Below are 24,136 nucleotides of genomic sequence, written 5' to 3'. Positions count from 1 at the left end.
TATTTGGGACAAAATCATTATTTACAGAGGGACACATTAGGCTAAGTCACAATGCTAGCATAATGTTCAGGTGTGAGCTTGTGGTGTGGAAGATGGTGTGATACATCACTTAAGCAGCTGGGAGCTATTGGCTTATCCTGGCGGAGACAAAACATTTGTGTTTCATTATTTCCCAGCAATAAAGGTTGCAATAACCTCAGTATTGGATATTCACAATATATTTTTGGTGATTATTTTTATTAGTATTTAAAGTAATCAATACTTTTATTGAGCAAGGATGCATTAAATTGACCAATTTAAAAAAAAAGTAATAGTAAAGACATTTTTAATGCTACAAAAAATTTTTTTCTGTTCATCCTCAAAAAAAAAAAAAAAAGATCATTGTTTCCAAAAATGTTAATCTGCACAGCTGTTTTCAATATTGATAATAAGAACTGTTTTTTGAGTAATGGATGCTGACAATTCAGCTTTGCCATTATAAGAATAAACTGCATTTTAAAATATATTAAAGTAGAAAGGTTTATTTATTTTTTAATGGAATACTGTTTCACAATATTACTGTTTTTACAACCTTAGTTAGCATAAGAGACTTATACAATATGAAAAATTGATACCTTCAGGCATAATTCTAATATTTGATTCTAAATTCTTCTGTGACTCTTGTTGTACCATCTGTACGTTTGACTACTATGGGAAGTAGAGTCTTTAGTTGTATTGCTCTGTCGATTTGTAATTCTTTACCTCATGACATACGTAATAGTTGTAGTCTTTCAATTTTTTTTTTCATATTATTGTTCATCGTGTTATTGTTTTTTCTTCTGTTTAATCTTGTATTTTATTATTGTAAGGTGTCCTTGAGCGGGCTTCAGTGGGCCTTCAGTGACCTTCTGTGGGCTTGGGTGTAGTTCTTCCGCCACCAACCAATTCTGATTAAAAGCTTAATTAAATGCTTATTCATCTCAGTGGAACCATCCTGCTGAATGAAATCCCAGCAAACCCCGCATGATCTGGTCCCCACTACGCCAGTGCACATTGGCTCAGGGGATTCAAGGTAGAACTCATTAGTCTAACCATCTGAGAGCACTTTACCTCACTCATTGACTTCATTTCATTAATCTCCCAGAAGGCTTTGCTGTACTTAGTCTGGTTGAGTGCCCTGCAAAGCACTTATTGTATCACACCTATTTAAAAGGTCCAACTCCCTATAGAAATTTGTGGCTAAATTTCAAAGCATTTTCTAAATGCAGCTTTCTTGCCTTGCCTCCATGTTTATCTAAGTGGACTTCATTGTATTGATCATTGTATTGACCTCATGGCAATGATTACTTAAAAGGATTGTACACCCAAAAATTGTCATTAATTACTCAACTGCATGTCATTCCAAACCCATAAGACCTTTGCTCATCTTTGGAACACAAATGAAGATATTCTTGATAAAATCCGAGAGCTTTCTGACCCTCCATAGACAGCAATAGCCCCTTTCGCACCGCTTTAGTTCCAGAACTAAAAGTACAGTACTAAAGTACTGGGACGATTTTGCGCAAACTATTTCCCAGTACCATTTAAAGGGTTGCATTCGCACCGACAGTGGGTACTAGGAAGTGATGTTAGCCGGTCGATAGCAACGTCATTTGTTTGTTCAACAATGAAAACAAAGAAGAACAACGTTAACAACAGGAGGATGGAGGACGCTGTGATCGGAGCGGTGTTGTTGTTGTGTCTTGCGGGGTTCACAATAATGGACATGGAATGTCGACGTATACGTCAAGCGATTGAAAGATCGGAAAAGAGTTCAAAATGTTCAAAAGTGCCTGCACTTCAGCGTCCGTCCATCTATCGCTGTTCTCCATTCTTGTGAAATATAAGTTGATGCGATGTTTACACAGTATGTGTTTACACAGCGTTTTAAATCATGGCGGGTGAGGGCGTTTTCGTACGCGTTTAGCCAATCAGCGTACACTTACGTCACGATAGTTCCTAGAACTGTTTTAGACCCTACTCTGAAGTAGGAGCTAATTAGTTCCTCCCAACGGAGTTCTGGGAACTAAAAGGTTCCTAGTTCCCGCGGTGCGAACACGCCAAAAAATGGGTAGTTCCACAATTCGTTCGGGTACTATGAAAAGGTTCCTGCGGTGCGAAAGGGCCTAATGTAACTGAAATATTTCCAGGCCCAGAAAGGTAGTAAGGAAGGACATCGTCAAAAGAGTCCATGTGACATCAGTAGTTCAACCATAATTTTACAAAGCTACGAGAATACTTTTGGTGCACAAAGAAAACAAAAATAATGACTTTACTCAATAATTCTTCTCCTACGCGTAACTGTGAAAAATGAAAATTCTGCCCATAATTACTCACCCTCACATCGTTCCAAAACTCTAAGACCTTTGCTCATCTTTGGAACACAAATTAAGATTTTCGGACTGTCTATTTACAGTAAGTGCAAGTAGCCTGCCTTGTTGGCTGAGGCTATTTACACTAACTCCTCCTACCAGCGTGTGATTGATGTAGTCAACACTACAAACAGACACTCGTAAAACATCAGTTTCAGTGGCGTAGATGGTACACTTAGTGTAAACAGCATGTATCGCTAAGAAAATATGCTATTTTCACTTAGTTTAAATAGCATCTGTTGCTATTTGCACTTAGTGTACATAGCATCTATCGCTATTTACACTTTGTGCAAATAGCTGATGCTTTAAGATTTTCTTTTTTTTTTAAAGATATATTGTTCCCAGGTCCAGAAATGCAGTAAAGACATCAGTAAAATAGTCCATGTGACATCAGTGGTTCAACCGTAATTTTATGAAGCTACTGTTTTGTTTGCGCACAAAAAGTATTCTCGTAGCTTCAGAAAATTACGGTTGATGTCACATGGACTATTTTGACGATGTCCTTACTGCGTTTCTAGGCTTGGGAACATTTCAGTTACATTGCTGTCTATGGAGGGTCAGAAAGCTCTTGGATTTCATCAAAAATATCTTAATTTGTGTTCTGAAGATGAACAGGTTACAGGTTTGGAACAACATGAGGGTGAGTAATTAGTAACATAAATTTCATTTTTGGGTAAATTATCCCTTTAAGTCATTTATCAGTCATGTGTACAAATGCTAATTACCCAATGAACCTCAGTTGATTTAACTCCATATATCTTTCACTTCCAATGCATGTAAATGTAGTATTTATTTCACCAGATGTTCTCATATAATGATGCACAGGGTCACTCGACAAGAGCTGGTTAATTAGGTGTCCGCAGATGAATGCCGTGGTCATGTTATTGACCTCTGCCTTTTTACATGGAAAGGCAGAAAAAGGAGAACCCTGTACAAACTCGCTGGCTAGGGAAGTAACCGGTTGCCTAGAAACTGTACAACACAGTAGGTAATAAAGAAACAAACTAGGTTCAGCACCTAAACCAAAACAGCACACACCATGACGTTTGGGTGTAGACAAGCATGTTTTGTCTTTGAGCCAAATATGATTAAGTAGATGATTGAGGTGTGGAAGAATGAGAATTTGTGGACTTTCGACAGCCTAATCGATTCTATGCTTATGTTTGAATGATTGGGTGGTGCTGATGTGCCATGATTTTCCTCGAAACGGCAGAATCTGAGTTGATGTTTTGTGTAAGCGTGACTCTGTAAATGACCTCAGTTCTCACGGTCCACAAGGCTTCTTCTGTCACGGTGTTGTGTTGCGACAACTAGATTACACAAATTGTAGACACATGAAGGGAAATTGGGCCCCGAATGAATTAGAAAAGATTTTAAGCTCACAAAAAAAAGCATGATTGTGATTTATAATCACATTAAATCAGCAGTGAGACATAGTATTTGGACTTTACCTCTATTTTATGACTTCTTGTTTAATAAGCCGTCTCATCTGGAGTGCTTTCTGTCCCCCCACCTCCTGTGTCCATGACGAGTTTCCTGCTTTGTTGCCTAGCGATCTATAAACCCAGAATTGGCCGCAGACCTTGTCTAAAGTTTCTCTGTAGAGCCGCACTCTCAGTTTTATGTTGTTGTTGTAGTACTTGCTACAATTAGTCTGCCTGCTGTCAGCATTCAGACTTGGCTATTACAAGCTTGCTGTGTCTCACTGTGTGCGTTGTATGTTGTGACACTGTGTGAAAGAATTATAGAGATTTTCTGCGAAGATCTCATATTTAACTGGGTCAGTGACGTTGTTCCTTTTTTTATTTTAGTTTTTGTCCAGATCTATAAATTATTCAAAAATGTGTAATGATTTAAAAACATTTTTATGTTAAACATGTTTTGAATTTCGTAATTAAAATTCATTTTGATATTTTTGGTTAAAATTATGTTAAAATTAATTCATGTTAATATTAATGTTAAAAATGATCACCAATAAAACTATCAAATTGTTTTAAAAAACCCAAACAAACAAAAAAAAACCTTATAAAGTAGTTTGGCTAACTTTTCATAATAATTAATAAAAATAAGCAGCAAAGCAGTTTTGTAGCAAAAAAAAAAGTATACCAAATTCAAGTCAATGGTGTAACGTGCATGGTGAAAATGTATCACAGTGCCCCAAAAACTTAATATATTTAGGAAATATTCAGTGGAGGAAAAAAAAAAAAAATAAAATAATATATATATAGCCTTTATAATTTAAAACAATGATTGATTTGTTCACTTGCCCTCATTCAGTGTGCAAGGAAAATATGCTATTACTTTTTGTTTGATGGTTATATCACATAAAATCTGATTTTTTTTCTTTAAAAAAAGTTTTTCAGAACCATACAAACATTGTCTGTATTTGTCAGAGATCAGCTTGTCTGCTGTAACAGCCCTTATAAGGATACATTTGGGAAGATGATGCCTCAACTGCCTAAATTGACCCCTTCAGCTGCTTACAAGAGACTGTAATAAATTTAAATTTATGCGCTCATACACATGGATGATTTTACAGATTATTTTTTTTTAGCTACAAAGTCATGTTTACATTGTGTGTTTTTGAGGATGAAATATATTCACAGACTTCATGTGCAGAAAAGGTTTAGAGAGGCTGGAGATTTCATGTGCCTTTGGCCATCGCTGATTTTCATGGCTGTTGAAATCATGCCAAATACGAACATGCAAGGCAGCCTCTGTAAAAACATTGGAGGAAATAAAGACCATGGGGATTTTCCAAGAATATGTTTCTCAGGTTTGTCCCGCTTCTGTAGTTCACGTTGACCTGCATCTGTTGGTTGACGAATGGCCAGCCTTAGGGGTTAAACTGGTTTCACTAGAATGCGGTCAGATCCTCTTGCTGATAATGTTCAATCTGATAACCAATCTGACCAGATAATCAGTTTTTCCTTCTTTTTCTGAGTGTTATATCCTCCTGGAATAATTTTGTTGTTAGAATTTACATTCACAATCCAAATGGGTTGTTCAAAGTTGCTAAAAATCTGTACCGATGGAGCTTTTATCACCTGCACAGTTAATAAGTTGCCAACAGTTGCCCAAGAATTCTCCTCTCCTTGTCTATGTTTGTTTATTCTATTAAACCTTCAGAAACATCTGTCTTCAATCTTTCAATGAGCACTCAGTTCATAATAATATTAATGGTTATACATATACTACTGTTCAAAGGTTTGGGGTCGGTAACATTTTTACATTCTAATATGCTGATTTGGTGCTCATGAAACATTTCTTATTATTATCAATGTTGAAAAAAGTAATATGGCTTCTTTTTTTTTGTGGAAACTGCGATACATTTTTAAAAAGATTCTTTGATGAATATTAAGTTCAAAAGAGCAACATTTATTTGAAATAAAAATCTTTTGTAACATTATTGTAACATCTTCCCTGTCCCTTTTGATCAATTTAATACATTCGTGCTAAATTAATGAAACAAAATTAAACCTAAATGTTTAATACACTTACACACACACACACACACACACACACACATTTGTTTTTGTGAAAAGTGGGGACATCCCATAGGCATAATGGTTTTTATACTGTACAAACTGTATGTGCTATTGCCCTACACCTAACCCTACCCCTTACAGGAAACTTTGTGCTATTTCAGATTTTCAATACACTCCATTCTGTGTGATTTATAAGCTTTTGAAAAGTGGGGACATGGGGTAATGTCCTGAAAAGTCACCTTCTCCTTGTAATACCTATGTCATACCCTTGTCAAATGTATGTCCTCATTTGTCACAAAAATGCGCGCGCGCACACACACACACACACACACACACACGCACACACACACACTTTTTCTCCTGAAATGTGGATAGTGTTAAAATCTCCCGCTGGGGAACACTGACCCCTAGTGGGATAAAGACAGCAATGCATGCAATTACACAGTAATATATTAATATTATCAAGCTCCTTCTAAGGAACTTCACATGTGGATATAAGTGTTATAGAAAAATGCTTGTATTTTGTATTTGCTTGTCTGTATGTCTGTCTGTCTGTCCGTCCTTTGGAACATAGTCTAAGATTTGTTCTAAAGGCTGGTCAAAAATAATGAATGAGAATTTTTATTTATTTATTTTATTTTGTATTCATTTTAGAATCATATATATTGTGAAAAGCACTATACAATTATTTAAAATTTGAATTAAAATGTTCTTTTCAGGTCTATGCATCAAATATTAGTTTAAAAGCAGACAGAATAAATGCACTGTCAGCTTACTAGAAAGCAAAACATTTACAAGAATTGTTTTAATCACTTCTGTTGGCTTGAGTACAATGTAAAATATAAAGCAATTATTTAAACATAATTATTTATTTTAAGAAGGGATTTCTAAAAGTTAGAAAATTCGGTAACACTTTAGAGTAGGGAACACATATTCATTAGTAATTAATATGGTCATTTGCTGCTTATCAATTGTTACTAAGGTAGTTGTTAAATTTTGATCCGAGGTAGGATTAAGGGATCTAAAATATGGTCATGCAGAATAAGGCATTAATATGTACTTTATAAGTACTAATAAACAGTCAATATGCTAGTAACATGCATGCTCTTAAGCAACTAGTTTATAGTAAGAATTGGTCCTTAAAATAAAGTGTTACCAAAAATTACTCTCATGAACAACTTTAAAGAGCCCTCCATCCTAATTATAAGACCTGGGACTTTCTTATTATATATGATTACTTTTGGATGTCTACAGCTACAATTGTTTGTTTGTTTGCCTTTATTTAACCAGGAGAGAACCTCACTGAGATTAAAAATCTCTTTTCCAGGAGTGTCCTGGCCAAGATAGGCGGCCCAGTTATACAAATACATATACAACAAAGAACAATACATCACCATAATAAAATATTACAGCATTAAAAGCATTTGCAAATCATTAAATCATTTTCTATTCCACGCAAAAGTGTTTTAAATTTACAAGGAGACACCAACTGATTTAGCCGGAGTTTCATTTGAAGAGAATTCCAGTCTGACGGTGCAGCATATTCAAATGCAATTTTACCTAAATTAGTTCGTGCTGAAGGTACATGAAGACTGTAAAAAGACTGAGAACGCAATGAATAATTAACAACTACTTTTTGGTGAATCAAACAACAGAGATAGGATGGCAAAAAACCCAGAATAGCTTTGTAAATCAGTAAATACCAATGCATTTTCCTTCGAACAGCAAGTGAAGACCAGGCAACTCTATTATAAAGTATACAATGATGTGTAGAAAATGTACAATCCGTAATAAATCTTAAAGCACCATGATACACAGCTTCCAAAGAGGCAAGAAGATAAGAAGAGGCATTCTGATACACCACATCCCCATAATCAAGAATTGGTAAAAAAGTTCCAGACACAAGCCTCTTCCTTGCATTAAATGAAAAGCAAGACTTATTTCTGAAATAAAATCCTAGCCGCTTCTTCAACTTCTTCGCAAATAATTGATATATGTATTAAAACGTAGTGTATCATCAATTATGATGCCCAGGTACTTATACTCTGACACTAATGCGATCAGTTTCCCTTGCAAAGTTCGGAGAACGACGGGAATATCCGAAGAATTTCTAGAGTTTGATAACCACATAAATTTTGTTTTCTCAACATTTAAGACCAACTTTAAAGTAAAAAACCTTGCTTGAATAATATCAAACACTGATTGTAAGTCACCCAAAGCTTGTTGTTTTGTAGGAGCAGAGCAATAAATGACAGTGTCGTCTGCATAAAAGTGGAACCTTGCATTATCAATGTTAACGTCGAAACAATTTATATATATAATAAATAGTAATGGCCCCAATACAGATCCTTGGGGGACTCCCGTACCCACTTCCAATAAGTCTGATTTAATACCTTCCACTTGCACACATTGAGTTCTTCCCTTTAAATAAGTATTAAACCATGAGACTACATTGTCTGATAGACCAACACTTCTGAGCCTATCTAACAAAATCTTGTGGTTCACTGTATCAAATGCCTTAGCTAAATCGATAAAAAGACATGCACAGTGGTGTTTTCCATCTAAGGACCTCACAAGATCATTTAAAACTTTTAAAACAGCCGTAATAGTGCTGTGTTTTTTACGAAATCCTGATTGGTTGATAGACAAAAGTTTATGAGAGTGTAAATACTGTGTCAATTGTTTACTGATAAGACTTTCCAAAAGTTTTGACAAGATACATAACTTCGAAATAGGTCTATAGTTATCTAATAAAGTAGGGTCACCCCCTTTCAACAGAGGAACAACAAAAGCAGACTTCCAAATCTGTGGAATTTCCTTAGTTGTTAGGGAAAGATTTAACAGATATGTCAATGGATGTGAAATAATGTTAGCCGCTAATTTTAAAAACAATGGTTCAATAAGATCAGGACCTGACGATTTATTCACATCTAAGTTTTGTAGTGCAGAGCAGACATCAGAAGTAGTAATATGATTAAAAACGAACTCTGTTGTACACAGATGCTGCTCTGCATTAAGAAATTCAGAAGTTACAGTGGTATAATTATTAGTCTGAAACGATGACCCTGATTCAGTAAAGTGGCTATTAAAACAATTGAGCATTTGTAATTTATCCATTATTTTAATACCATCCTTCGTTATGCAATTGGGAAGACCTGAAACAGATCTATTACCAGTCAGAAACTTTATATTTTTCCAGAACTTACTCGCATTTGCTGATTTTTCCGTTTTATCAAGAAAATACTCTGCTTTTGCCTTTCTGATCATAACTGTACATTTGTTACGAAGCTGTTTAAAATACAACCAATCAGGATTTAAGTTAGTTTGTCTGGCCTTAGCCCATGCAGAATCCCGCTCATGAATAAGGTCAGACAGTGCGGCTGAAAACCACGGATTATCCCGGCACTTAACTCTACATTTTTTTAAAGGAGCATGCTTATTAATAATCAGAATGAAATTATCATAAAAATATTTCCAAGTACTTTCAATATCTGGGATTAATGTAATTTTTTCCCAATCAAATTGAGCAATGTCTAATAAAAAACCTTGTATATTAAAGTGTTTCATACAGCGTTTGGTGATAATTCGTGGTTTCTGCTTAAACATTTTTATATCTCTTGCTACTGCAACAACACAATGATCACTAATATCATTTGCAAATACGGAAGCTAGAGAATATTTATGAGGGGCATTTGTGAGAACAAGATCTAATAATGTGGATTTTTCTGGAAACTTCAAGTTAGGTCTTGTTGGTAAATCTACCAATTGAAAAAGATTATAAGTATCACAAAATGCTTTGAGACCATCAGATACCGGAAGCAACCAATTTAAATTAAATTAAAATTGGTGGTTAAAATAAACTTATTTCACTGATATATGGAAGCCACTTTCTCCACTAGGGGGAGTCACAGAACTGTAAAAGAGTTTTATATTCCTTCAACATAGAACACCAAGTTTCGACTGGCTTCTTTAATTGCTGTGCACCAGGTCCAGCGTGTACATAGTATAGTTCTGTATATTATCTAATTGAATCCTACCATTGTGTGGTATTATATTAGACTATTTGCATGCTGGAATGATTATGCTAATTGCTCCTTCATCTCTTTTCCTCCCCTTCTCACAGAGGACTAAAGTCTTTTCAGAGTGAAGGCCCTGTTGTGGTGTCCACTCCTTAGAAAACAAAATTCTTTGTGAAAATCTGAAGTTTCATTGTCAAAACTAGCCTTGCATTGTAATAACATAGTCAAGCATATCAGTGAAGGCAGGTCAGGTGTGCTTACTCAGAACACAGCCGTAGTTCATGTGAATAAAAGTGTATTTGTTAAATGTTTAAACAGAGAGCGGGCTGGAATGCATAAAGTGTAATACAATCTGTGATGGAGTGTCATATTGAGCTTCTTTAGAGGAGGGAGGCTCTTCTTGGCTGAGAAAGGCTGTTTTCACCCCTGCTGGAGGAAGTGTGGGAAAAATTCCTTCTTCTTGCACGACAACAAGAGCAGCCGGTTTTGGTTTCAGTCTTTCTTTTGTGTGGATCGATGGCTCGCTCTCTCAGAGCTCATAACCGTGTGTGCTCTTGGCTGGTGGGCTTGCATTGATGATATGCTATATCTAATAGGCACAGCGGATGTGAATGTGAATCCGTCTTTGGGAAATGTTGTATGTGCAAGAGACATGGAGAGCAACACTGGTATCCTGTGGAAGTTTTTAAGCAGGAATGCATTTCTGTGCCTGCAGGAGATACATGCATCAATATGCGTTTGCACAAGTTTATTGGTTTTTGTCTTCTAGGAACGTACGAAATACCCACAAGTGGGATGTAAACAGTGTTGTTAATTGAAATAAATCTGCAATTAAATAAAAAATAATTATAATGCATAGTTATTCTATTTTTTCTAATAGTTCTTTTAATTTTTAAGTTTACAAAGTTACCAAAACTTTAACTAAAATTAAATATAAAATTAAAAAATAAATAAATATGAAACTATAGATGCATATATGTGTCCCTGGACCATAAAACCAGTCATAAATAGCACGGGTATATTTGTAGCAATAGCCAAAAATACATTGTATGGGTCAGAATGATCTATATTTCTTTTATGCCAAAAATCATTAGGAAATGAAGTAGAGATCGTGTTCCATGAAGATATTTTGTAAATTTCTTACCATAAATATATCAGAATTTAATTTTTGATTAGTAATATGCAATTCTAAGGACTTCATTTAGACAACTTTAAAGGCTATTTTCTAAATTTTTATATTTTTTTTGCACCCTCAGATACCAGACTCGGGCCAAATATTGTCCTATATCCTAACAAACCATTCATCAATAGAAAGGTTATTTATTCAGCTTTGATGATCCCATTTTTTTTTCTTATGACTGGTTTTGTGGTCCAGGGTCACATTAAAAAATAATAAAAACAACAAAGGCACAGAAAATTACTAAAAAAACCAACAAAAAAAAAAACCCCCAAACAAATTAAAATAAAAACTGAAAATATGAAAAAAAATTATTACAATAGTATATAAATAAAATTAAAATAACACTGTCAAAGTGAGAAATTACACATTTGGCTTACATTGCCTCATGATTTCTTTATTATAGGCCCTTCCCATTCAAGGCATCTCTACCTTCCTGTTTCGCAAACACCTGCACATATATGGGTTGAGTTCCGTCCACCATTCTTTTAGCTCCCCCTTCACAAGCACATAGACTCGCACTCTCCCACATCCTCCTCACAGACACACTCACTCGACATCCGCGCAAACCGGCCGAAGTGCAGACAGGCGTGGCCTGGCAGGAAGTGATGTTACTTGGCTTTGTAGGACTGGTCTTTTTGATCATGTGTGTAGTAGTGTGCCCCACAGGAAAATGAGGAAGTGCTTCATTTAGGATTTGTTGCTCTCTCTGTCTGTTAGTGCGGGTGCTGACCACAGATAACTTTGTAGCTGCTTGTTAAAAGAATATGAAGTTCCTTGTTCCTGTGTATGTGTGTGAGGGTCATGTTTTGCCTACACTGTGGAGACGAAATGTACCACAAGAATAACAAAACCTGAAATCAGCTGCAGCTGTGAGGATGAGCCAGTAGTACCAGAAAGAAAACAGTTTAATAAATGCACAAAATAGTCATTTAAATTTATTGTGGATTGCAGTTTGTCATACAAATATGCCCCGCTCTCTAAACCCTTATGAAACAAAAATATATATGGGAATATACTGGAAAATATAATGCGATATATTAAATGATACATTTCCATATATGGAAAAGTATAGGTTTAGTACTTATATTTTTCAGTATACTGCAATATATTCATGTACCATGTGTGGCTATATATTGATACATATAAAAATGCATATATAGCAATGAAGACAAAAACTCCTCCGCATTTTTGCATGCAATAGCTTTATTGAAAAATTCAATTTCTTAAGAATTCTCTCACTTGTTTGCATAGATCTCATACATTTGATAGATGAAAATGTGTGTGAAGGTATAGGTAAAAGGTGTTAACTGAAAACAAATATTAAATGTTTTGGATTTTTGGACAATTTGATGGCAACATGGTGTATGGAAAATGAGATTTGACATTTATAACTTAATTGATTGCACCCTTTGCAGCTTCCCTGAAAACAGCGGAAAAGGAACATTGTTTTAGAGGAAGTGCAAGACAAACAATTTTGCATTCACAGTGTAGAGTAAAAATATGTGTTAAAGTTTAATTTGACTTGAACTGAAAATCTAAAAGTGCAAAACATTTACTTTCATTAGGTTAAGGTTAAGGGAATAGAAAATATCACAAGCTCAGTATTAAAACAATAGAAGCAATGTGCAGCCTCCTCCATGACAGAGAAACAAATGTGTCTAATTCTCTGTTGGTTTATGCCACTGTGGAATAATCTTGCCAGCTGCATCTTGTGACTTGTAGAGCAGGTTCCTGCTCATGACCTCATTTATGGAAAACAGGGAGAAACCCTATTAGGAACAGAGCATTACAGCAAATAGAAGACATGACTTACCTGTGTGTCTGCTGCCTGGATCAGTCATATCCGCTTTTGCACATAATAGCTCTGTCTTAAAACCTGGTGAGCTGCCTAGGCAGCATTTTAAGGCATCATATGCATTCTTTATGTGAAGGTTGGTCCAAATAGATTATAATTGTGTTGATTTTAAAAGTACATTGCAAATCAGCATTGTATTTAGCCTTAGTGGAGAAGGCAGTTCCAGAATGCATTGTGTTCACAAGACGGTAGAGGAATGCTGTTTATATACAGTATATTTCATTCAATACTAAAAAATAAGTTCAGTTTAATTATAAATGTAAAGAGACCTGCACATGGAATGCAGAAGAAAAAAAGCATATAATGTGGTGGCTGTGATTAATTTGTGGCTGTTTTAGTTCATTTGTGGTCACGATTTACTAATTTGTTCCCTCATTTAGTTAAATTATGACCATGTTGCACTAATTAGGTTCCATGCACATATAGGCTATGTGCACCTATACACTAAAGACATAATAACACATAATTTAACGATATGTGTTTGTTTGGTAGTAATGGTATTGTTTTCAAAAACGTCATTGTCATGTAAATGAACTGCCAAAATGCATAAAAAAGTTTTCAATTTTTAGTTCAAAACAGTGTTGTGTAAACGCCCCCTTTTGTTAAATTGTATTTAAATCAAGCAAATAAAAATAAAATAAGCAAATAAGTTAAAAAGTTGTAAAACAAAACAAAAAAAAAGAAAAGAAAAATCAAAACAAAAACATTTTGTGTGCTCTGTATTTTAAAAGCTTGTTACAGCATCAGTATACTGATTAGCTTAACAACATGCTAAAGTCATAGCAATGTGTTTGTAATAGTTTTTTCTTGTTATTTGTTGTACATTATAATGTAATGTAATGCCCAAAGAGATTTGAAAGGAGAGATGTAAATCAAAGTAATTAAATAAAATTTACTACCCAGAAAATGGAACAAAAAGTAGACTAAAACAGGTCATTACCTTGCAGCATATTTGCAGGGGTTTATAGAGTACTTTTGTATAGGATTTCATTTCTGATACTGCTTTGGAAGCCAGCCGCCTCTGGACACAGTCTGTTGAGGCTGCTCACAAAGTTTTTGAAGAGAGCTTTTAAAGAGCTGTTTAATACAGAGAGTTATGAACATAGACAGACACACACAATACCACTGAGACGCTTGGACCAGAGCTAATTCGTTCACAGATCTCCCTCATGGCTGAATCTGTCGGATGTCTTGTGCAGTCATGGTCTCCTGACAGCAGTCAGATTTGTTTAACAGTAATAGCTCTGATAAGAGTGTCTGAATCCTGTGTTGTTGTGCACCTTCTGCAGCTTTCTCCTCCGGGAAAAGGGCCAATCCAAATCTTACAGTCACTAATTGACTAGCAGGAGACAGGAAGTGCTCTTTATGAGTGTATTGTTGTCCGCCCTCAGAGTCAAAATCAGTGCTTGTACATTTGACCTTTTTGTCCTTTGCAGAAGCGTGTGGTAAGATTATCTGGGGAGTATCAGAGCGCTGTGTGTGGGTTACCTGGTCCTTGTCACACTGGCCTATTTCACCTTCTTTAACTGGGTCATCTCAGATCACATTCCTGGAACTCAGGCTTTCTTTCTCACACTGACAATGCATGTAATTCGTGGGATCCAGTCCAGACATGCATGTTAGCCATTATTGTGTATTTAATTTGCCTGTTAGTATGATGCAGAATGTTAAACTTTATCTCAGCTGTACCTATACTATGAAACTTCAGAAATCAGAATCAGAAAATCTCCAAACTGGTATGGGGCTGTAGAAACTTTATTATTATGTATTCCAACATGTGTCTTAATGGCAAAATGTGTGCTCATGAGGATTTTTTTTTTGTTTTCTCTAAAAAAGCTGAAGCTGAAGTTTGCACAGTTTTCACTAAAACACTTTTTTTTTTTTTTTTATCCCAGATTTATGTGCAATTATGAGTAATCGCACTGGGAATCATATTTTGTCAAATAAACACCAGGTAACAATTTACAGTACATACTACAACTAATTTTACATACAGCACACAATGAACCTCAAACTGCATATAGCACATCATACTTTGTTACAGAACGAGAATTAACTTTTTTTTTTTTTAAATCTAACAGCTGAAAGTTTGCAAGGTTTGAGGGATTAAATATTGATTCACATGCATTTGCTGAATGCCAACAGCATATGAGAAAATATTATAGTGTTTGCCTTTCTTTTACTAATTAGACAGAACTGTTAAACAAAGACAGTAAACTAATGAAGACTGTGAGTGTCTGTGCGTCAGGTGGTTATGTTCTCAGTGCTGTTAAAATAAAAGTCTCGCTTATGGCACTTATTGGCCAAACAGAAGAAACTTATCAGTCGATGCTGGTATAATATATATGTGTATGTAATCTGGAATCATTTCCAGTAACCTTGCCTTCAGCAGGACATGAGCCGATATAGTCAGTGATGATCACAGGTCAGCGGCATGTGACCAAACCCTCTGTGACCTCACAGGAAAAATCTCCACATGCCTGAAATTCTGTTTGCAGTCTGCCTTTCATGGCGTTTTTTTGTCCTCTTTTTTTTTTTTTTTTTTGAGGTTCATTTGAAGTCATGTCTCTTGGCAGACAGAGGAAAAGGAAATATTTGCCTGGCCATAAATAAGTAGAGTTTAATTGCAGCGGCAGTGGCTGTCGGTGGCCAGAGATTATTAATGTGTTGGAAAGTAGAGGGAGGCAGCTTTGCCAGTCCTCTCACCCCCACAGTTTAATGAGTGTTAATATTCCAGTTTCAGTACAAGATAAACTCTCTCTTTTTCTGCTTTTATAATTTCTTACATATTTGCACACTTAAAGAACATTACATTGTTATTTTTTTGTTATCAGGGATTAATGAAATCAAATGTAACATTAAAATTAAAAATCTAAAACTGAAACAGTAGTATATCTTACCAAATCATGATTATCAAATGAAAGACTGTTATTTAACTGAAGAGTTATATAATCTGTTGAAGTGCATGTTTCAGAGTATTTATTTATACACATGCAGCTTAAAATATTGCATTGTCTGAGCGGCTCGGTTCACAGTAAATGCCGCTTCTCTGCAAGTGCTGCATTTAATGTGCATTTGCAATTTTTACTAGATAGACTTTATTTATATTGACATTTGCATAAATTCCAACTTTATTTTTTTTTTGTGGACTAAAGTTCATGTGGGCAGAAGAAATTCCTGTAGTAATATACAGAATAATATTAAAAAGTAACAATAATTTTGCAAAATAATATAATGTATAATCAAATAATACTGATGTTCATCACTATGTTTTTACAGTATGATACAGGCCAGGTTCACTTTTCACACTCATTGTCCCTAGTTACAGAAAGGAGTGACCAACCTTTACTGGAACAGGGGAATAGAAATTCATTCAAACTGGATTCTAAATGATGAAAGAAAGAAAAAACAGCTAGAAGCACTTTTTGGCTTTTGCACATAAATTTAAAAGGAAAATTCTGCATTTTTACAAATTTTTAGCAATTTTGGTATGCTAGAAATATTTGTATTGTGTCACTTTATATAATCCAAATGGTTAGCCTTACTGGAGCACTTTAAAATACGGGTCTTTTGAAGTATTTTCCCATCACTGCTGAGAATGCATGCGTCTGTGCATGTGGGTGTAATGTGCTGTTATGTGCAGTTGTGTATGTTTAGTCTGTGTGCATCACAGGCAGTTTAGACACTGTGTTTCCTGTAGGATAAACCTTGTCTCCCAACATGCACATCAAGATCAGACATTCGGACACAGACCTCTGGCAATTACTGGGTTTCAAACACAAGGATGTTTCTCTTCATTAAAAAAGCAGCAAAGCTTATGAACAACTTACAGTTGACATGGTTCAGATGCTCATGCTATTTGTTTACTTGTAATGTATTGTCTTACCATGTATATATACGTGTGTCTCTTTGTGTTGGATGAGTACATTTTATACGAAAAACGTTTCTTAGAACTTTCTCATTGTTTATTTGAATCATATCTGCCATTGAAATCCTTATCTTATCAGCCTTATTAATATTTATGAGTGCACATGATGTACAGTCTCAGAGCAGGTGAGTGGCATATATGGACACATCACTTATTCTGCTTCATTCGAAAGGCAGTTAAAGGAATATTCTGGGTACAAGTTAACGCAATTAAAAGCATTTGTGACAAACAGTTGATAACCACAAAAATCTGGGTTACTGTGAAACCCCACACATGACATGAAGATAAAAAATAGATATAAAATTAAGAATTTGCTCCCATGATTTATTTATTCATTGCTATGTTTTAGTAATTTTTTGCTTATAGTAAAATCATGCCGCACTAATTTGTTCCCTCATTTTAATTTAGTTAAATCATGGTAGCAACTTTATTTTGGCTGTGATCAGGATTATTATCCTTAACTAAAACATATACTTCAACTTCTATTCCACCTACTTCTACATCAAAAACTTGAGTTCTGTTGCTGCGTTAAACTTTTAAATATAATCAAATTACCTGTACAAGTAATTTCAACTCAATTTATATTAAATAGACTATTGATTCAAAATTGATTCAAAGATTCAAAAATGAAAATTCTGTCATTACTCACCCTCATGTTGTTCCAAACCTGTATGAATTGCTGTCTTCTGTTGAGCACAAAAGAAGATATTTTGAAGAATGTTGGTAACTATACAGTTGATGGAACCCATTACTTCCATACTATGGAAGTCAGTGGCTCCTTTTTAGCTTGACATTCGTGGGTAACATTTCAAGGAGTCATGCAAGTCCCTATTTAAACATATTAAACACTCTGGAAGATGTCAGTATTTAGATAGAAGGCGTGTTTATCTAATCTTTAGTATTCTTTTCCATACTACGGTAGTCAATGGCTACTGTAAACTGTTTGGTTGCCAACATTATTCAAAATATCTTCTTTTGTGCTCAACAGAATAAAGAAACATACAGATTAGGAACAAGTTGAGGATGAGTAAATGATGACCTAATTTTCATTTCTGGGTGAACTATCCCTTTAAAGTAATGGAAAAACACACAGTATGTTTGCATGTCTTATGAAATAATTTTAAAAATGAAATCTAAAAATAAAAATGAAAAATATCTCACTGCACATCATGTACATGGCTACACGCTGTAGATTACAATTAAGGAGTTGGAGGAGGTTAATGGGGCTAATTTCTAAGTTTTAAAAATTTTCATTAGTTTAGCGATGCAGAAAATGTGAATGGTTGTCATTGTAATCATTGTAAGTATTACTTTTTGTGGTAATTAACATTACACCACAAATGCTGCTGAATTATGTTGACCCTGAGATATTCCTCTAACCAGATTTAGTGTTTTGACATGCCAGATACACATTTGTGTGTTATTGTAGCTTTTGTTATTGACAAAAAAACAACTTTAGTCACTGATGTATAAGGCTGCATGGACACTCCTTATGCTATATTAGAGGTTGTGTCCATGGGATTGTGGAGCTGTAAAAATAATACTTGAGACCAACCGTGCCAGTTTGTGCTTTCTAAACTATCACAGACTGATTGAAAAGGCTCTGTGCATTGTTTATGGGGGATTTTTTCCCAAGGTTTTCAGTTCTTCCTCACTTCCTCCTTGGGAGGTTGGAATATGACAAAAATGAACAAGAGAGAGAGGAGGGACCTTCCCATGAGCCGTCTGACTCCATTCTGTCTCTCTAAGGTTCGTATTAGCGCTGGCCCCCCACTAAGATTGCTCACAGTACACATTCCACCTGCAGGTCAAGAGAACGGCCTCCAGACCACAGCAGGACCCGTGGTCGGTCACACACATTTACAAACACGCACTCCTACCTTGTCCTGTCCTCCCACCAGAGCAAGGCGGACGACCCCATGTGCATGACTCTCATGAAAAGAGATTGAGTAGTGAAGGACGAGTGTGAGTACAGAACAAGATTGTTGTGTGACTTTAGATAGTTTGCGTTTGATTTTAATGCACAGGGCTCTGATTTAAGCATTTGACCCTGCTGCACTGCATTTTAACAGACTCGTCTGTTTCAGGGTTTTCAGTTCAGTTATATTTCCATTTGCTCAGCCTAACTGTAAGACAATCACATCCTTTTATAGACAACCGTTTCTCTGAAATGTCTTCATTGCTTTTCCTTTTTTTTAACGGACATGTTATTGCTCAACAACACCACAAGCAGCTCCCCTCTTGTCCTTGGCCCTGCAGGCGCTGTTTTTTTTCAGGTAGGCTTATCCTTTTCCACCTGTTCAGAGAAATCTTTCAATTTCACTTCGCTAGAAACAGTGCTGGCACTTCTAAGAATCAAGGGAGGAACTGAACTAAACTGAATTGAACTAACGCCCAGCTTCCAGTTAAGCATTAACTATGAATTCTCTGCACTTCTCAAGATTGTAGCTGTGCACAGAGGCCAGAGATTCGCGCAGGGTGTAGAGCATTGCATGTGTGACAAACAATAATATATTAGATATTCTTCAGGCTTCTGATGATATTTGATAACTTTATATATTTATATATTGGTGACACTTTATAGTAAGATTAAACATGCATAATGAATAATTGTATTTTATTAACAAAGATTAATAAATGGTGTAAAAATATATTGCTCATTGTTGGTTCATAGTTGGATAATGCGTCAACTAATTTTTAACAAATGAGACCTTATTGTAAAGTGTTACCTATTTGCTTTTGGATGGCTTAGATTATTTTTTATTTTATTTTATTTTTTTTTTCAGTTAAAGGAACATTTGTTCAAAATTTAGCCAAATAGATTTTATTTGTTTAGGGCTTCTTCTTTTTTTATTAATTCCTCAATTAATCAGATATTCTCCCTCTTGCCCAATGATCTCCTTCAAACAATATGCAAAAAGTCAATTAGGGTTGCACAATATACTATTACTGTGTATCAGTTATAAGCCTGATTGGATGTTTTCATGTAATCTCTAGCAAAATCTCAAAATGAATATTGAAAATATCGGTTATTGGTTAAACACATATATAAAAATAATTACCTGCTTATCGGTATCAGACAGAATTTTAATAATTCCACATTCTGAGCTGCATCTAACAGCTATTTTGATAATTGATTAATCTGTCTATTATTTCGTTATTATTTCTTAATATGAATCTGATATTGTGCAACAGTTTGCAAACAGTTTGCAATTATAGGTCTGTATAATATATGCTATACATTTTGTGTGCAATATTGCGTAAAACACCAATGATTAAAATATACAATAAATTAAAAAAAAAACAGTTTTTCACAATTTGAAAGCAGCAAAACATTTAGGTGACCACAGTTACCAAATCAAAGTCTTATCAAGGTGTAGAATGTTCAGGAACACACACATGTCCTCCTTTAAACATGTTACTGCAATCACATTACTTTTATGTTTTTTGTAAAACCAATAAAGTTATTGATATAAAAATATGCATTGCATATAGGACTTAAAAACCTAAATTTGATGTTAGACAAATGTTGTTTAAATTCAAATGACTTTCACACACTTTCATTTGCACCCTATTTTGTTACATATGAACATATAAAACAAAATATTTTTTAAAGACGTTTTCAAAAATGACTGCAAAATTTAATAACTTCCTTGTTGTTAGGATACACGTGATGATGATTTACATAACAGTAAATAGTAAAAGTACATCCACAATGCAAGTTAATGTGCATTCGATTTTCTCATACATTATGCAAGCTTACGTATGCAAGTGTTTGTGTGAGTGTGTGTTCTTTGAACTGCATTGAGGAGGTGACTAACTATGCAGGAATGTGTTCTTTGGTCAGGTGCTTTCTCATCAGCCGTTGAAGTGTTTGAGAATCCAGCTTGATTTCCCCGTATTACCTCTTCCTACCCACTGAGGTCAGCCTGAGCCTGGTGCACACACATACACACATCTCTTCCTTGTACACACTCTTTGTCCTCTCTCTCTGTTTCTAGCCAGTAGGGACAGTGTGCAGTCATTTAGGCAAGAGCTTTATGCTTGTGAACACACATCATTGTTAAGTTATACCATGATGAGGTCATTGTAACAAAGTTCGGAAGAAGGAAGGAAGAAGTCGGAGTCGGCGTAACTGAGGCTCGGGAAAATTTATTACGTGTCCACAAAACTAAATGTTGTGCACTCCGGCACTTTCAAATCATATAAGTTCACAGCACTTTGGTGAGTCTCTGCTCAGCCACGGTCCTTTGCCCTCCCGAGTCCTCAGTCTGGTTCCTCTCTGCCACTGTCTGTCCTACGGTGGCTTTTAATCTCTCCACGCCAATCACTGGAACGAGAAACAGGTGAATGTCATCTTGCACTTGACCCACTTACTCACCGCTGTTCTCCAGTCTCTCTCTCCGCTGCAGATCCTGCTAACCACGCCCCCATTCCTGGAGAGGAAGTCTGCCACCGCCATCTGAGCCCCCGGCCTGTGGATCACCTTGAACTTAAAGGGCTGGAGGGCCAGATACCAACGGGTGATCCGCGCATTGGTATCTTTCATGCGGTGGAGCCACTGCAGGCGCGTGGTCCGAACAGAGAGTGGTCCCGTGCTGGCTAGCCCCACCCCTGGGCAGCGCCTTGTGCCAGCGACAGCCTCTGAGGCAGCCCACCTTCCCGGGTGGGACCCGAAGAGGAACGCCCGGACGGGACCTGGGAAGTGGGACAGGACGAGGGGAAACAATAGGGAAGAGAGAGAGAGAAACAGCTGGCAGGGATTCGCCGACTCCTGGGCACGCCACCATCTGGTCCTCCGCCAATTGGATGGCCAGGTCTAGCGACGTTGGGCGGTGGCACTGGACCCACTCTGCCGTCTTCCTCGGCAGACGGCCGATGAACTGCTCCAGCACCACTCGGTCGAGGATCTGCTCGACGTCGCCTCCCCCGGCCAACAGCCATCTGCGGCAAGCGTCCCGGAGCTGTTGAGCGAGCACGGCGGGCCGCCACTATCGCCCAGCTCCAGTGATCGAAACCGCTGACGATGTTGTTCTGGGCTCCGGCCGACCCGCTGGAGGATGGCTCGCTTGAGGTCGGTGAAGACCAGGAGGTTTTGGACGGGCAATTGTTGGGCCGCCACCTGGGCCTCCCCCGACAGCAGAGGTATGAGTCGCACCGGCCATTGGTCTTGTGGCCACCCACATGCCTCGGCCGACTTCTCGAACAAATCGAGGAAAGCTTCTGGGTCGTCCTGTGGCCCCATTTTATTTAGGGGCAGGTGAGAGGGGCCGGTGGAGTTTCTCGAGGACGGCCCCCCTGCCCGTCCCTCCTGGTCCATCCAGCTCCGGAACAGCTCGCGGTCCTCCTGCTGGGCCTGCATCAGGGAGCGGAAACGGCGATCCTGATCGTCCCGCATCTCCAGCAGCGCCTGATGGTGTTCTTGGTGGAGGCCCGCGAGCGATTGGATGACTTCATAACGCCGAGCTTGGCGGGGACTGCATGACGGCGGTGGCGGGCTTCTTCCTTCCCGGTTTCGCACCAGTGTAACAAAGTTCGGAAGAAGGAAGGAAGGAAGGAAGAAGTCGAGTCGGCGTAACTGAGGCTCGGGAAAATTTATTACGTGTCCACAAAATAAATGTTGTGCACTCCGGCACTTTCAAATCATATAAGTTCACAGCACTTTGGTGAGTCTCTGCTCAGCCACGGTCCTTGCCCTCCCGAGTCCTCAGTCTGGTTCCTCTCTGCCACTGTTTGTCCCACGGTGGCTTTTAATCTCCACGCCAATCACTGGAACGAGAAACAGGTGAATGTCATCTTGCACTTGACCCACTTACTCACCGCTCGTTCTCCAGTCTCTCTCTCCCGCTGCAGATCCTGCTAACCACGCCCCCATTCCTGGAGAGGAAGTCTGCCACCGCCATCTGAGCCCCCGGCCTGTGGATCACCTTGAACTTAAAGGGCTGGAGGGCCAGATACCAACGGGTGATCCGCGCATTGGTATCTTTCATGCGGTGGAGCCACTGCAGGGGCGCGTGGTCCGAACAGAGAGTGGTCCCCGTGCTGGCTAGCCCCACCCCCCTGGGCAGCGCCCTTGTGCCAGCGACAGCCTCTGGAGGCAGCCCACCTTCCCGGGTGGGACCCGAAGAGGAACGCCCGGACGGGACCTGGGAAGTGGGACAGGACGAGGGGAAACAATAGGGAAGAGAGAGAGAGAGAACAGCTGGCAGGATTCGCCGACTCCTGGGCACGCCACCATCTGGTCCTCCGCCAATTGGATGGCCAGGTCTAGCGGCGTTAGGCGGTGGCACTGGACCCACTCTGCCGTCTTCCTCGGCAGACGGCCGATGAACTGCTCCAGCACCACTCGGTCGAGGATCTGCTCGACGTCGCCTCCCCGGCCAACAGCCATCTGCGGCAAGCGTCCCGGAGCTGTTGAGCGAGCACGGCGGGCCGCCACTATCGCCCAGCTCCAGTGACCGAAACCGCTGGCGATGTTGTTCTGGGCTCCGGCCGACCCGCTGGAGGATGGCTCGCTTGAGGTCGGTGAAGACCAGGAGGTTTTGGACGGGCAATTGTTGGGCCGCCACCTGGGCCTCCCCCGACAGCAGAGGTATGAGTCGCACCGGCCATTGGTCTTGTGGCCACCCACATGCCTCGGCCGACTTCTCGAACAAATCGAGGAAAGCTTCTGGGTCGTCCTGTGGCCCCATTTTATTTAGGGGCAGGTGAGAGGGGCCGGTGGAGTTTCTCGAGGACGGCCCCCCTGCCCGTCCCTCCTGGTCCATCCAGCTCCGGAACAGCTCGCGGTCCTCCTGCTGGGCCTGCATCAGGGAGCGGAAACGGCGATCCTGATCGTCCCGCATCTCCAGCAGCGCCTGATGGTGTTCTTGGTGGAGGCCCGCGAGCGATTGGATGACTTCCGCAAACGCCGAGCTTGGCGGGGACTGCATGACGGCGGTGGCCGGGCTTCTTCCTTCCCGGGTTTCGGCACCAGTGTAACAAAGTTCGGAAGAAGGAAGGAAGAAGGAAGGAAGAAGTCGGAGTCGGCGTAACTGAGGCTCGGGAAAATTTATTACGTGTCCACAAAAATAAATGTTGTGCACTCCGGCACTTTCAAATCATATAAGTTCACAGCACTTTGGTGAGTCTCTGCTCAGCCACGGTCCTTTGCCCTCCCGAGTCCTCAGTCTGGTTCCTCTCTGCCACTGTCTGTCCTACGGTGGCTTTTAATCTCTCCACGCCAATCACTGGAACGAGAAACAGGTGAATGTCATCTTGCACTTGACCCACTTAC

General features: G+C 38.4%; 1 protein-coding gene across 3 annotated transcripts in view; it reads left to right on the top strand.

Moving 5' to 3' along the window:
* Window positions 1–24,136, top strand: part of gng12b (guanine nucleotide binding protein (G protein), gamma 12b) — a 57,749-nt gene that overhangs the window by 8,248 nt on the left and 25,365 nt on the right. Inside the window, exon 3 of one of the 3 annotated variants that reach the window (XM_058779469.1) lies at window positions 20,708–20,783. The exons of the other annotated variants lie outside the window; for them this stretch is intronic. The gene's annotated coding sequence lies outside the window, so the exon portion shown is untranslated. The remainder of the gene's footprint in view (window positions 1–20,707; window positions 20,784–24,136) is intronic. 3 annotated transcript variants of the gene reach the window in all.

The sequence above is a fragment of the Onychostoma macrolepis genome, chromosome 06 (assembly GCF_012432095.1).
Source record: "Onychostoma macrolepis isolate SWU-2019 chromosome 06, ASM1243209v1, whole genome shotgun sequence".
NCBI lineage: Eukaryota > Metazoa > Chordata > Actinopteri > Cypriniformes > Cyprinidae > Onychostoma > Onychostoma macrolepis.
This window is presented reverse-complemented; position numbering and strand designations above follow the sequence as displayed.